Source organism: Ovis aries, chromosome X, assembly GCF_016772045.2.
Source record: "Ovis aries strain OAR_USU_Benz2616 breed Rambouillet chromosome X, ARS-UI_Ramb_v3.0, whole genome shotgun sequence".
Classification (NCBI taxonomy): Eukaryota; Metazoa; Chordata; class Mammalia; order Artiodactyla; family Bovidae; genus Ovis; species Ovis aries.
The window spans coordinates 118,214,967-118,230,357 of record NC_056080.1 but is presented as its reverse complement, the minus strand read 5'-3'; positions in this window follow the sequence as shown (position 1 = coordinate 118,230,357).

Below are 15,391 nucleotides of genomic sequence, written 5' to 3'. Positions count from 1 at the left end.
GCAGGCACTGTGCTATATTCTGGGAATATGATTATGAGCAAAACTAAAGTCTCTGCTCACTCAGAATGTGCACTCTAGTGTGAGAGATATATAGTAATCAAATACAGAAATAATGTAAAAGTATTAATGAAATAACTGATAACAGGAGGTACATGATGGCACAGAAGCATATGATAGGATGTGAGATGTAAAGGAGAGTGAAGGTCCTGGCTTTATGGCTTACTCAATCAGATGGATGACAAATAACCAAGTATGGGGATGCTGATCATGAATTTGGTATTGGGCGTGTTGAGTATGACATGACTTTTGTCAGGTTGGTTTATTTCTCTTCCCTGGTTCTTGTTTTGTCACAACAAAAAATTGGAGTGATGAACCAAAACATGTAGAACATTCAACTCAAGCAGACAGAGCTTTTCTTAGTCTAACACTCCCAGGAAAGTTGCCCTCATCCTTCCTGTCAAATCCTCTTGGCTTCCCCCTTCTATACTTCCAGTCTCTTCCTTTTGGTTGTGCCTGATGCAAAGTGGGGCTTGCACCCACCACCAATCAATGAAAGGGAATGCAAATAAGCATATGCTCAAGGCCAATTGACAATTATGTTACATAACAGCAAGTTGTATTATTTATGTCTTCCCATAATTCTGTCATAATTAGATGTAGAATATTCATGAGCCCTTAATGAGATCCTAACTGCCTAAAGTTACTTGGAGAAGCCCCTGTGGTCATTTTGTATCCACTTGTGCCTAGGGCCCATGTGCAAGAGTTGAAAAGTATAGTTATTTTGTAGCATGTCTGTGAGCTCTCCTGGGGGTTTCTTGGATGGGGTTCAGAGATAGGCTTCCATCCCTTACAGCCAGGCCTCCTCTGGTTGCTCCTGTCTAACTTCCAACCTAACACTTTGAAACATTAAATAACTGATCTCAGGGAAATAATTGAAGACATACGTTTATGAAGCATCTGCATGTAAATAGCAATTGAAGCTCTAGACGTGTAAGAAATTCCCTCATGTCAGTGTAGGGAATTGTTACAATGTAATTGTGGTTAACACTTAATTTCTTGTTTCATCAAACAAAATTGAGTGAAGCCCAGTAACACTGTCTCCAACAATAGAATTTTGAATTTTGATCCTACTGGTATCCAAGGGAGCACTTCAGAGATTTTGGAAGATATTCTGATCACACACATTGTTGCTAACCATTGACTTTTTTTGCATTTTTTATTGTGGTAAAGTATATAAAACATAGAATTTATCATTTTAACCAATTTTAAGTGTACACTTCTGTGGCAGTAAGTAAATTTGCATTGTTGTGCAACCATTCATCTCCAAAACTTTTTCATCTTTTCCAACTGAAAATCTGTCCTCATTAAACACTAAGTTCTTTTTCACCCTGCCACTCATCCTCTGGAAACTACCATTCTACTGTCTTTCTCTATGAATTTGAATATACTAGGTGTCTCATATAAGTGAAATTATACAATATTTGTTGTGTTGTGACTTGCTTACAGAATGTAAGTATAATGTCTTTAAGCTTCATCCATGTTGTAGCCCTTGTCAGAATTTCTTTTCTTTTTAAAGCTGAAGAATATTTCATTGTAACAATAACTTAAATACACAGAGTTGATTAAAAGACAAGCAATTCAGTGTGGGCAGGGGAGAATTCATAAATGTATTGGGAACCCTGGTTTGTTATACTCTTTTGCTTTGTCATCCTCAGTATGACAAATTGTGTTGCTGAATTGTTCTGTTACCAGGCTGGTGGAAAATGTGAAGAAGGATGAGCCTCCTCTCTTTTAAGGAGCACATAATACTACCACTTTCATTACTGGCCAGAATGTAGATAAGTGATCAAATCTAGCTACAAAGGAGGCCAAGAAATATAGTTTTTGTTCTGTGTACTGAGCCAAATCAAAATTTATGGTTATGCTACTGAGAAGGAGAAGATAAGGAGTTATTGAAGGATGTCTGTCAATCTCTCTGACACCTTCTAGAGAAGGAGGTTTAGATTTTGTCTCAGGATACCAACCCACCCTTGCACCCATAAGATGCACATGAACTTCATCATTTATAAGGACTTGGCTGATATTTGAAGATTAGGGAAATGGAGAGTGAGGATAGTAGTCTGACTTGTTCAGAATTCCATCCTTCTACCTTTTCTACCTTGCCTTAATTGAAATTGTCTAAAAATGTTTCTTCCCTTCCAATTGTTGTTCTTTCAGAACGAGTTCAGAGTAGATCACACCTATTCGTGGCCATGTGACTGGGCCTACTACTGCATTAACCATTTATACATGGATACTTTTTCTTTTTAACTGACATAATTTTGCGCTGAATGCTATAAAAACAGAAGAATATAAAATGCTTATTTTATGAAATTAAATTAGAACATAATTTAGAAAAACTTAAAAATAAGAACTAAGAAACATATGTTGAATTTTTTCTTTCCAATCATACATTCTCTAGTCACACATTTCATCAACAGAGAGCATGGTAGGTTTGTTTCATTTCATTTTTTCTTTTCTGGTTGCTCTGTGCTTTTCAATTATAGTTTCCTTTCATTTGGAATCACATCATACAATCCATGGTCAAATAAATGAGTGGTATGTTAAATATACCACAGATCATTGATCACTGACAGCATAATCCAGACTTCACTACATATAAATTGCCATAGAATTTTGCTGAGAACATGCCCTTTAAAATTAATCAGATTGAGTCAAAATTTCTACACCATATTTATTTTCTTTAAAAAGAGAAAGGATAAAGATAATATAGTTATGATCAACCCTAACCTGAGATTGTTTTTGTTCCTCTACCCCCATATCACCCCTGATGTTGTAATAGAGGCAAAATAAAAAGATTATATAATCTGAATGATGATGCTTAAATCTGGTATTTTATTTTCAGTGACATTGTTTTCCTTTAAGTGACATTTAGAGCTTATTTTAAATGATCTTTAGATCTGTAATCTGTTCTGAAAAGTATTAAGTGACTTAGAAGAAGAATTGCTTTTAGCTTTTTTACTAAGAGAATGAGCTACAATGTCCATCTCAGATTGAGACTTTAACAATTCATTATGTTTGTCACTGAAACATTGAAATGCCAACCTGAAAATTGTATTAAAATATAATTTGCAGCCTTTTTGTAAATTGTAATAATGGAAAATGTTGATAATTGTTATTAATGTCAGTGGAAAATTTAAGTACAATACAGATTTTTCTAGTGATATTTATATTTGAGTTGTTTATAATAAACTTTTTTTTGAGGAGTGGTGTGTATGTATGCATGTGTGTGTGGGGGTGCACACACATAAGTGATGCCCTGAAAGAGCTTTATAGAGCAAAACACAGGATAAATCAGGAAGGAAAAAAAACCCTTCCAAGCAACTCTATTAAATGTCCAGGGAGACTATTCATTACTTTCTATTTATTCAACAAACATTTACTGAATACCAGGTACTGTTCTAGAACAGTAGGGATACAGTAGTGAACAAAACAGATAGAAATTCTCCTTGCAGCTTATATTCTATGGGGAAGCTGTATTCAAATTCCCACACTGATTATTTGTGGATTTTTCTTTTCAGATTTTCATGAAGTATTTAAATAGCCAGTGATTTAAAAAGTCAGATCATGGCAAATGCAATTTTTGAAGCTAGCATAACCCTGACATAAAATCTTGCCAAGTGTAACACAGAGGATTTAAAGAATGATACTCTTAAAATGAAAAAAAAAAAAAAACTAACACAAAGCACTAAGCAAATAAAATATGGACAATATTTTAAAACTAATATCATCAAATATAGTTTATTTCAGAATATTAGGAGGACAATATCAGGACAATATATCTCTAGTATATCATTTCCATAGGTCAAAAGAAAATGATATAAGTCTATCTCAACAGGTGTCCAAAAGACTCATTTGCTAAATTTCAACATCCATTTTTGGATTAATTAAAACCAAGTGTTAATTTTTTAAAAGCCTGGGCATGAAAGATTAGGCCCTTAATATTATGATGTTGAGAAGAAAACAATAACCAACATCTGTAACAACAACACACTGGGGACATAATCAACATCAAGAACAAGACAATTGTGTTGCATCACTATAATTATTTAATAGTAGTATAGTGAATGCAATAAGAAATATCGGCACAGAAAAATCTAAAAAATTCTAAATAAAAAATCTTAGAACTAATGACTTTAGTAAAGTGCCAGTAAGCAAAGTCAGTGAACAGATTAAAGAGCTTTCTTATATACATAAAATAAGTGGGGAAAAAGTGAAAGTGTTAGTCGCTCAGTCGAGTCTGACTCTTTGTGACCCCATGGACTGTAGACCTCCAGGCTCCTCTCTCCATAAAATCTTCTAGCCAAGAATATTAGAGTGGGTAGCCATTCTCTTCCTCCAGGGGCTCTTCCCAACCTAGGGATCAATCCTGGGTCTCCCACATTGCAGGCAGATTCTTTACAGCCTGAGCCACCAGGGAAGTCCTGTACTGATACTAGCTAGTTAGAAAATGAGACCACTTAAAATGGCAACATAATATACAAAATACCTAGAAACAAAAAACTAAAAATGGGCTGAAGAAAATTACAAAACTTCACTAGGAGACATACAAGATTTACATACATGTAGAAGAAGAACATGTTCCTGGATAGGAAGACTAAACAATATAAACATGCAAAGTTTTCAAAGATTCAGATGTAATTTACCTGTGAAAGAAGGTGAAAGTGAAGTCACTCAGTCGTGTCCAGCTCTTTGCGACCCCATGGACTGTAGCCTACCAGGCTTCTCTGTCCATGGAATTTTCCAGGAAATAGTACTGGAGTGGATTGCCATTTCAGATTAAAATCCCAAGAGGATTTTTAAAATTTAAGAAAGTAATTTTAACATTCATCTGAAATATTAAAATATGAGACAGCTGAGAAATTTTTGAAAAACAAAAATAGAAGATACTTTGCTTATATAAAAATGCATTAAAGAAAACACTTTTTAAAACAATGTGATGTTAGAACACGAATATGTGGATGTGGAAAGAGATTGGAAAACAGAACAAAGATGAATGATCTAGTATAAAATTGGGAAGAACATTAAAAATGAAGCAAAACAATTGACAAAAATTATGATAATAATAATTCTGTGGGCTGTGCTCAGTCACTCAGTCATGTCTGATTCTTTGTGACACCATGGACTGTAGCCCACTGGTTCCACTGTCCATGGAAAATTTTCCAGGCAAGAATACTGGAATGGATTGCCATTTCTTTCTCCTAAAGATTATACTGAAATGAGAAAGAGGCTGGATCTTGAAATCATGGAAAGGCAAAAGATGATGGTGAGCAAAGAAGTGGACATGTCTGTGACCAAAGCTTATCCAGTTCAGTTGCTCAGTCGTGTCCGACTCCTTGCGACCCCATTGCAGCACGCCAGGCCTCCCTGTCCATCACCAACTCCTGGAGTACATCCAAACTCTTGTCCATTGAGTCGATGATGCCATCCAGCCATCTCATCCTCTGTCGTCCCCTTCTTGTCCTGCCCACAATCCCTCCCAGCATCAGAGTCTTTTCCAATGAGTCAACTCTTTGCATGAGGTGGCCAAAGTACTGGAGTTTCAGCTTTAGCATTAGTCCTTTCAAAGTACACCCAGGACTGATCTTCTTTATAATGGACTGGTTGGATCTCCTTGCAGTCCAAGGGATTCTCAGGAGTCTGCTCCAACATCACGGTTCAAAAGCACCAATTCTTTAGCACTCAGCTTTCTTAACAGTCCAACTCTCACATTCATGCATGACCACTGGAAAAGCCATAGCCTTAACTAGATAGACCTTTGTTGGCAAAGTAATGTCTCTGCTTTATACTATGCTATCTAGGTTGGTCATGACTTTCCTTACAAGGAGTAAGCATCTTTTAATTTCATGGCTACAATCACCATCTGCAGTGATTTTGGAGCCCCAAAACATAAAGTCTGACACTGTTTCCACTGTTTCTCCATCTATTTCCCCTGATGTGATGGGACCGGATGCCATGATCTTCATTTTCTGAATGTTGAGCTTTAAGCCAACTTTTTCGCTCTCCTCTTTCACTTTCGTCAAGAGGCTTTTTAGGTCCTCTTCACTTTCTGCCATAAGGGTGGTATTATCTGCATATCTGAGGTTATTGATATTTCTCCTGGCAATCTTGATTCCAGCTTGTGCTTCTTCCAGCCCAGCATTTCTCATGATAAACTCTGCATATAAGTTAAATAAGCAGGGTGACAATATACAGCCTTGACATACTCCTTTTCCTATTTGGAACCAGTCTGTTGTTCAATGTCCAGTTCTAACTGATGCTTCCTGACCTGCATATAGCTTTCTCAAGACGGAGGTCAGATGGTCTGATATTTCCATCTCTTTCAGAATTTTCCACAGATTTTTGTGATCCACACAGTCAAAGGCTTTGGCATAATCAATAAAGCAGAAATAGATGTTTTTCTGGAACTCTCTTGCTTTTTTGATGATCTAGCAGATGTTGGCAATTTGATCTCTGGTTCCTTTGCCTTTTCTAAAACCAGCTTGAACATCTGGAAATTCACGGTTCACCTATTGCTGAAGCCTGGCTTGGAGTATTTTGAGCATTACTTTACTAGCGTGTGCTGCTGCTTCTGCTAAGTCGCTTCAGTCTTGTCTGACTCTGTGTGATCCCATAGATGGCAGCCCACCAGGTTCCCCTATCCCTGGGATTCCCCAGGCAAGAACACTGGAGTGGGTTGCCATTTCCTTCTCCAATGCGTGAAAGTGAAAAGTGAAAGGGAAGTCGCTCAGTCGTGTCTGACTCTTCGCGACCCCATGGACTGCAGTCCACCAGGCTCCTCCATCCATGGGATTTTCCAGGCAGGAGTACTGGAGTGGTTTGCCATTGCCTTCTCTGTACTAGCGTGTGAGATGAGTGCAATTGTGCTGTAGTTTGAGCATTCTTTTTTTTTTTAATTTTTATTTTTACTTTATTTTACTTTACAATACTGTATTGGTTTTGCCATACATTGACATGAATCCACCATGGGTGTACATGCTTTAGCTTTGCCTTTTTTTGAGATTGGAATTAAAATTGACCTTTTCCAGTCCTGTGGCCACTGCTGAGTTTTCCAAATATGCTGACATATTGAGTGTAGCATTTTCACAGCATCATATTCCAGGATTTGAAATAGCTCAACTGAAATTCCATCACCTCCACTATCTTTGTTCGTAGTGATGCTTTCTAAGGCCCACTTGACTTCACATTCCAGGATGTCTGGCTCTAGATGAGTGATCACACCATCGTGATTATCTGGATCGTGAAGATCTGTTTTGTACAGTTCTGTGTATTCTTGCCACCTCTTCTTAATAACTTCTGCTTCTATTAGGTCCATACCATTTCTGTCCTTTATCGAGCCCATCTTTGCATGAAATGTTCCCTTGGTATCTCTAATTTTCTTGAAGAGATCTCTAGTCTTTCCCATTCTGTTCTTTTCCTCTATTTCTTTGCAGTGATTGCTGAGGAAGGCTTTCTTGTCTCTCCTTGCTATTCTTTGGAACTCTGCATTCAGATGCTTATATCTTTCCTTTTCTCCTTTGCTTTTCACTTCTCTTCTTTTCACAGCTATTTGTGAGGCCTCTTCAGACAGCCATTTTGCTTTTTTCAATTTCTTTTCCATGGGGATGGTCTTGATCCCTGTCTCCTGTACAATGTCACAAACCTCTGTCCATAGTTCATCAGGCATTCTCTCTATCAGATCTAGTCCCTCAAATCCATTTCTCACTTCCACTGTATAATCATAAGGGGTTTGATTTAGGTCATACCTGAATGGTCTAGTGGTTTTCCCTACTTTCTTTAATTTAAGTCTGAATTTGGCAATAAGGAGTTCATTATCTGAGCCACAGTCAGCTCCTGGTCTTGTTTTTGCTGACTGTATAGAGTTTCTCCATCTTTGACTGCAAAGAATATAATCAATCTGATTTCAGTGTTGGCCATCTGGTGATGTCCATGTGTAGAGTCTTCTCTTGTGTTGTTGGAAGAGGGTGTTTGCTCTGACCAGTGCATTCTCTTGGCAGAATTCTATTAGCCTTTGCCCTGCTTCATTCTGTATTCCAAGGCCAAATTTGCCTGTTACTCCAGGTGTTTCTTGACTTCCTTCTTTTGCATTCCAGTCCCCTATAATTAAAAGGACATCTTTTTTGGGTGTTCGTTCTAAAAGGTCTTGTAGGTCTTCACAGAACCGTTCAACTTCAGCTTCTTCAGTGTTACTGGTGGGGCATACACTTGGATTACTGTGATACTGTATGGTTTGCCTTGGAAACAAACAGAGATCATTCTGTTGTTTTTAAGATTGCATCCAAGTACTGCATTTCAGACTCTTTTGTTGACTATGATGGCTACTCCATTTCTTTTAAGGGATTCCTGCCCACAGTAGTAGATATAGTGGTCATCTGAGTTAAATTCACCCATTCCAGTCCATTTTAGTTCGCTGATTCCTAGAATGTCAACGTTCACTCTTGCCATCTCCTGTTTGACTACTTCCAATTTGCCTTGAATCATGGATCTAACATTCCAGGTTCCTATGCAATATTGCTCTTTACAGCATTGGACCTTGCTTCTATCACTAGTCACATCCACAACCGGGTATTGTTTTTGCTTTGGCTCCATCCCTTCATTCTTTCTGGAGTTATTTCTCCACTGATCTCCAGTAGCATATTGGGCACCTACCAACTTGGGGAGTTCTTCTTTCAGTATCCTATCATTTTGCCTTTTCATACTGTTCTTGGGGTTCTCAAGGCAAGAATACTGAAATGGTTTGCCATTCCCTTCTCCACTGGACCACATTCTGTCAGACCTGTCCACCATGACCCGCCCATCTTGGGTTGCCCAGCAGGCATGGCTTAGTTTCATTGAGTTAGACAAGGCTGTGGTCCGTGTGATTAGATTGACCAGTTTTCTGTGATTATGGTTTGTGTGTCTCCTCTGATGCCTCTCACAACACCTACCATCTTACTTGGTTTTCTCTTACCTTGGACGTGGGGTATCTCTTCAGGGCTGCTCCAGCAAAGCGCAGCTGCTGCTCCTTACCTTGGAAGAGGGGTATCTCCTCACAGCCACCCCTCCTGACCTTGAACGTGGAGTAGCTCCCCTCGGCCCTCCTGTGCCTGTGCAGCTACTGCTCCTTGGACATGGGGTTGCTTATTTGGCATTGCCCTTAAAACTCATACTATGATGAATACTTTGGAGGAGTTTAAAAACAAGGTGGGACTTCCACTTCTAGGAAGTAACAATTTAAATCTTTCCATATGACAAAAGGACAAGGTAAAATTAGAACATACAACTGGGAGAAGTTAATGCCAACAGGTATAATCAAAACCAGTTGAGGGATCAAGAATCCATAAAGAACTCCTTTATATTTGTTTTTTAATTGTTATTAATAAAAGATGGTCAAAGAATATGGACAAGCAATTCACAGAGGAGGAATATGAATAGTCAATAAATATCCAAAAGGATCATATAGTACATCTATTCTTAATTTTTTTGAGGACCCATCACACTTTTCCATATTGTCTGCATCGATTTACATTCCTATTAACAGTGTTTGAGTGTTCCTTTTTCTCTACATTCTCAGCAGTATTTGTAATTTGTTGTCTTTTTTATAATAGCCATTTTGACAGCTGTGAGGAGATAGCTCATTGTAGTTTTGATGTGCAATATGGTGGCACTACTGGTAAAGAGCCTCCTTGTTAATGCAGGAGACATAAGTGACAAGATTCGATCCCTGGGTCAGGAAGACCCCCTGGAGGAGGGCATGGCAACCCACTCCAGTATTATTGCCTGGAGAATCCCCATAGACAGAGAAATCTGTTAGGCTATGGTCCATGGAGTTGCAAAAAGTCCAGCAGTACTGAAGCGACTTATCACAGCACACCGCTATGTTTATTGCAGCATTGTATACAATAGCCAAGATAAGAAAATAACCTAAGAGCCCACTGATGGATGGATGGATAAAGAAGAATGAGTATCCACATTGTCATCATTGAGGATTTGTGTCTTTAAAATGTTAACTAAATATATACACCACATTTTAACTTTTATTTCTTTGATTGCTAACTGGACATCAACTAATCTTGTTTTCACCCTTCAATGTATCTTGATCGGCGCTTTACTCTTTCAATCTGAGTATTCATGTCTTCCTTAAATTCTGGAAAATCCTTCGTTATTTTCATATTGTTTCTTTATATTTTCTATTCTCTTCTTTTGGAATGCTTGTCAGGTGTGTCATTCTCACTTTTATGTCTCTTAATCACTCTGTAATATTTTCTATCTCAATTCTGAATCAACTTAATTTTTAAATTTAGTGACCCTATTTTTATTGATTGAAGTTTTATAATTATTGTAGTCATTTTCTCTATTTTTCTTCTTGTGACTTCTATTCCCTTTAGTGCCTTTAGTCATGTTATATATATATATCTTTAGGGCTTGGTTTGGGGGAGGGTGTTAGTATTTTTTTTTATTTCTGGATTACTATTTCTTATAGCTGCAGAACTTCTTAAGGATAGATCACAAATTTGTGTGATTTGCATTGTGTGTTTATTGTTTGAGTGTGTGCATGCATATTCCTCTGTGGGAATCCTAGGCATCCTGGTTTTTTGAAGATACATCTAAAAAATAATTATTCCATTTGTTTCAGGTAGGAGCATCAGGGACTTCACACATTGGGGAGCAGTTTTTAAAGTTAACAACCTCAGAAATCATAACGTTTTAGTTAAAAAAAAAAAAAACCTAATTTTAACTAAATTACACCCACACAAGCAAAATAAATTAGCTAAATTTGGGAAATGATACAAAGCAAATCACAGGTTATTTCAAACAAAGATACCCATGCTATGTGACATGTATTCATTATACAAAAATAATATGAGGACTGTAATCAAATATGCCCTACAGTAGCATGAGTCGGAGAAGGCAATGGCACCCCACTCCAGTACTCCTGCCTCCAAAATCCCATGGACGGAGAAGTCTGGTAGGCTGCAGTCCATGGGGTCGCTAGGAGTCAGACACGACTGAGTGACTTCCCTTTCACTTTTCACTTTCATGCATTGGAGAAGGAAATGGCAACCCACTCCAGTGTTCTTGGCTGGAGAATCCCAGGGACGGGGGAGCCTGGTGGACTGCCATCTATGGGGTCACACAGAGTCGGACACAACTGAAGTGACTTAGCAGCAGCAGTAGCAGCATGAGTATGATCCCCTAAAGCCAAAGTTTTGTACTTTAACATGCCTCTGTATGTTTGAGACTGAGTCAGAATAGGCTCTTTTTCCTGTGAGAAATGTAAAACTAACAAATTTTTAAATATAATAATCATTAAAGCAAGTAGACATTTGCAGAGATGCGGATGGACCTAGAGTCTACCATACAGAGAGAAGTAAGTCAGCAAGAGAAAATCAAATATCATATATTAACACATACATGTATATATGGAATCTAGAAAAAATGGTACAAATGAACCTATTTGCAAAGCACAAAGAGACACAGATGTAGAGAATGAATGTATGGACACCAAGCGGGAAAGAGATTGGGGTGACATATTCACCTCCACTGAGTAGCCTGGAGATCTAAAATGACTGGTGTGCCATACCAAGCACACTTTCAAGTTAGAGAAATCAAAGTGAGCGAATGCAAGGAGAAACAGGGAAGACAGACCAGAGCAGGTCACAAGCAGAAGACAAAAAAGATTGATTATAAGTCATTAGCTCATCAAAAGATTGGGAATTATGGCTGAGATGGAACCGAAATTGCCCCAAGCAATCTTCAGTTAGTGTCTAAGATGAGGAGCAGAACCCACTGTTTCTATTCTCTGGAAAGTGCAGTCTTCATAAAATGTCAGATGATGCTTTAGACACATACACTCTATAGGATTGGTACAGTTCACTATTTTTTCCATGAAAGCCTGCTCTGGAAGGAAGAGGTTAAGGTGGATCCAGTGGTGAAGGTCCTGACCTGAGCTACATAAATTTGAAAGGAACTGCTGTCCCCTAGTCTCCACATTAACTTAGGCTGGTAACTATTGGAAGATAGACTGATTGTGAAAAGGGGTTTAAAATATGGGTATTTCTGACTTAGGAGAAAAACTATTTCAACTAAATTGAAGTCATTTCAATTGAAAAAATATTCCTGCTTATGATTATTACTAAATTTTATATGTGTTTTTAGATGCTAGTTGTTATGTTTTGCTTACTTTATTCAGCTTCAAGAAATGACTGTGGCTGACTGTATACAAAGAAATAGGAACTGCAACTTGAAATGAACTAGATTTTTTTTCCTTCCCATTACATATTATTTATTTCTTGGTCTCTTTCAGTCCTAAAGCTGATAATGGGCACTATTATTCCAGACTCTATTTTAAGATCAGTCTGCAGTACATTGGACTTGGAATCCTACTGTTATTATTGTTCCCTGACTTTAAATTATATTTCAATAATTCAGTAGAAAGTGTATTAAAATTGTACTAAAAAAGAGTAGTCAAGCTTTAAAGAAATAGTGAATGAAATTCTACAAATTGATAAGAAAATACGGTGAGATTGAATGCTGGACAAAAATCAATAAACCTCCAAAGATAGTAACAAAACTATCCTTTTAAGAAGGTTATTGCTTAAATTCATCTATGAGTTTTTAATGTTTTTATCTTTTTAAAATCAACTTTACCAAGGTTTGGAGATATATTTGAATATGTAATCTAAAGTTTTTGCTTTTAGTAATATTATGTGCACATGTGTGTACATTATAACAAAATGAAATAACAAATGCCCCTTTCCCTTCCCCCAGAATCTAGTTGCATTGACCTGATCATTAAATTTAAAAAGTCTTAAGCCCCCTGAGGGATTTTTTAGCCCGTTTGTGACTCTATACATTTCTCTAGCTGCCAGGTGGAAATAGTTACATTGTAGAAACAGCACTGAATTTTTTTTTTCTAGTCAGAAAAATAGTTTTAAATCCTCTTTGTCTCCAATCCAATTTTTATGACCTCAGGCCAGTTATTTGATTTAACTAGAACTCAGTTTCCACATCCATGAAGTGGGGGAATTGTAACTTTTGCTTACAGAGTCCTGTAATTAGTAGGCCTGGCCATTTTTATGAGCAAAGCATCTGTATACCTTGTCACATGATTTAAGGGATTCAATGATAATTATCCCTAAATATTTCTTCCATTGATATGGCTGTAGTATTTAAGATTCCCATATTATATTTGCTTAAGAGTTATTGAAGGTTTACTTTAAAATGCACATTCTTCTGAACAAGGTAAAATTTTGACACCATTATTTGGTAGTAATAAGTTGATGAAAAGTTTTTTTCTGTCCCCTAAAACCTTAATATTCAAAGTGCTCTCTCCAAAGTAGCAGATGTGGTGGTCACCAAGGAGATCATTAGAAATATAGGCCCCAACCCAGCCCTACTGTACGAGAATATGCATTTTAACAAGAGACCAGTGAGTCACATGCACATAAAGTTTGAGAAGAACTTATAATATGGGAAAGTGGTTCAAGTCTGGGCAGGAGAGAAGAGAATCACCACAGTAGAGGGTGTATACTTTCAGATAATAGCAGGAAGATAAAGACCAATGAGAGGGGGCAGAAAAAGGGTTCCAGAAGGGATGTGCAGCCTATTTCCCAACTCCTAGGGCAATATATCTTTGATGACAAAGAAAATTGATAATCTGGAAGGAAAAAAAAAGAAAACTAAACAGTAAGAACAATAAAGAGAGAGTGCTTCGGTGCTACAGGGACAAGTTTCAGTTTTATTTAAAACTTTATCAATTAAAAAGAACAATTTCTTCTGGGCTAGTAAAACATCCTAGAGGCCTTGCAACCATGAGAAAATTTACATGTTAGTTCATGTTCATCCAACAACGCATAAAATGCCTGATCACTTTGGTTAACAAATCTAGAACATATTCTACTCTGAAAGTCTTATTCCTGAAAAGCTATTGACTTTGAGCCCACTTATGTAAAGGTACTTGACTTCATCCAGTCAATGAGGCATATATCTTTGTGTAAATCTTTCTGAAGTATTAATACTCATTTCACTCATTATATAGCAGGACCTTCTTTTTTTTCTTTTTTGAATTTTGGTCCACAGTGTGAACTGATTCATTGGATGAGAACAAGTTAAAAATAACCTAACTTTGGAAATGACCTCTGGAAGGTCTACTTGAAGAAATGCCAAGAATTTGCTGCTCCAGTGCTGTTTTCTCAGTGACTCACAGCATGGCATCATCAGCATTGCTTCTGGAGAAGACATATCATCTAGTTTGCTCTGTGAAAATGGATGAATTAGAAGTCAGAGTGTGAAGTAAAATTGAGTGAATGACAAAAAGGACTTGGGATTTTTTATTAGTGGAAATCCTGTATATTGAAACCATATGAGTTCATATATCCATGTCTAACACTTATTTGTTGTTATTCCATTACTAAGTTGTGTCCAGCTCTTTGCGACACCACGGACTGCAGCACACCAGGCTTCCCTGTCCTTCACTATCTCCCAAAGTTTGCTCAAACTCATGTCCACCGAGTTGATTATGCCATCCAAACATCTCATCTTCTGTCACCCCCTGCTTCTCCTCTAATACCTATAGGCTATATTTATATTTATGGAAAACAGCAGCTGTCTATGTATACTTTAATAGCTTTTGTAGTTAAGGAGGAGATGTTCTGATAGTAGTATATTCACAGGCAATCTTGCTCTTTGTAGAATAGTAAAACTTATTTCATTTTTTTCAGCAAATATATCCTCTATCACTTACTTTACCCAAAGAACTAAGCTAAGCATTTTGGTAGATACAGATTGTCTTAGAAAAAGAATAGATGATTATGGTCTGGTAGGGGAGACAAGGCATCCTAATACGATGTATAACAGCTATAAACTAAAGGCTTCAAGAGCTCACAAGAGAGTGAGAAATCAATTCCAGCTGAGGAGAAATCTCAAAGCTCAGTGGAAGAAGTGGCCTCAGAATGAAACCTTCAAAAATAAGGATTGTAATTGGCAGATGTGTGAGGTGAGGGCATTCTAAGCAGAGAGAACAGTACAAATAAACAGGAAAAACAGATGGTATTGAAGGAATGGCTATAGTCCTGCTTATTTGTAGGGCAGCAGAGAGAGACAGGGCTGGAAAGGCATGTTGAGAAGATGGTTTTCAAACCACTCTACACATCAAAATCTTCTGGAAAGCTTTTGGTTATATCAAATTCCTGGACCCCATCCTAAGGTTTGATTCAGAGGCCTGGGATGGGGATCCCAGAAAATTTTCTATTGGAAAAAGTCTTACAGGTGATCTGAGGCCCACTGTTTGGAAATCACTGCATTAGAGACATATTGCAAAGGAAGATACTGAGGTAATTTAAGAAAGATT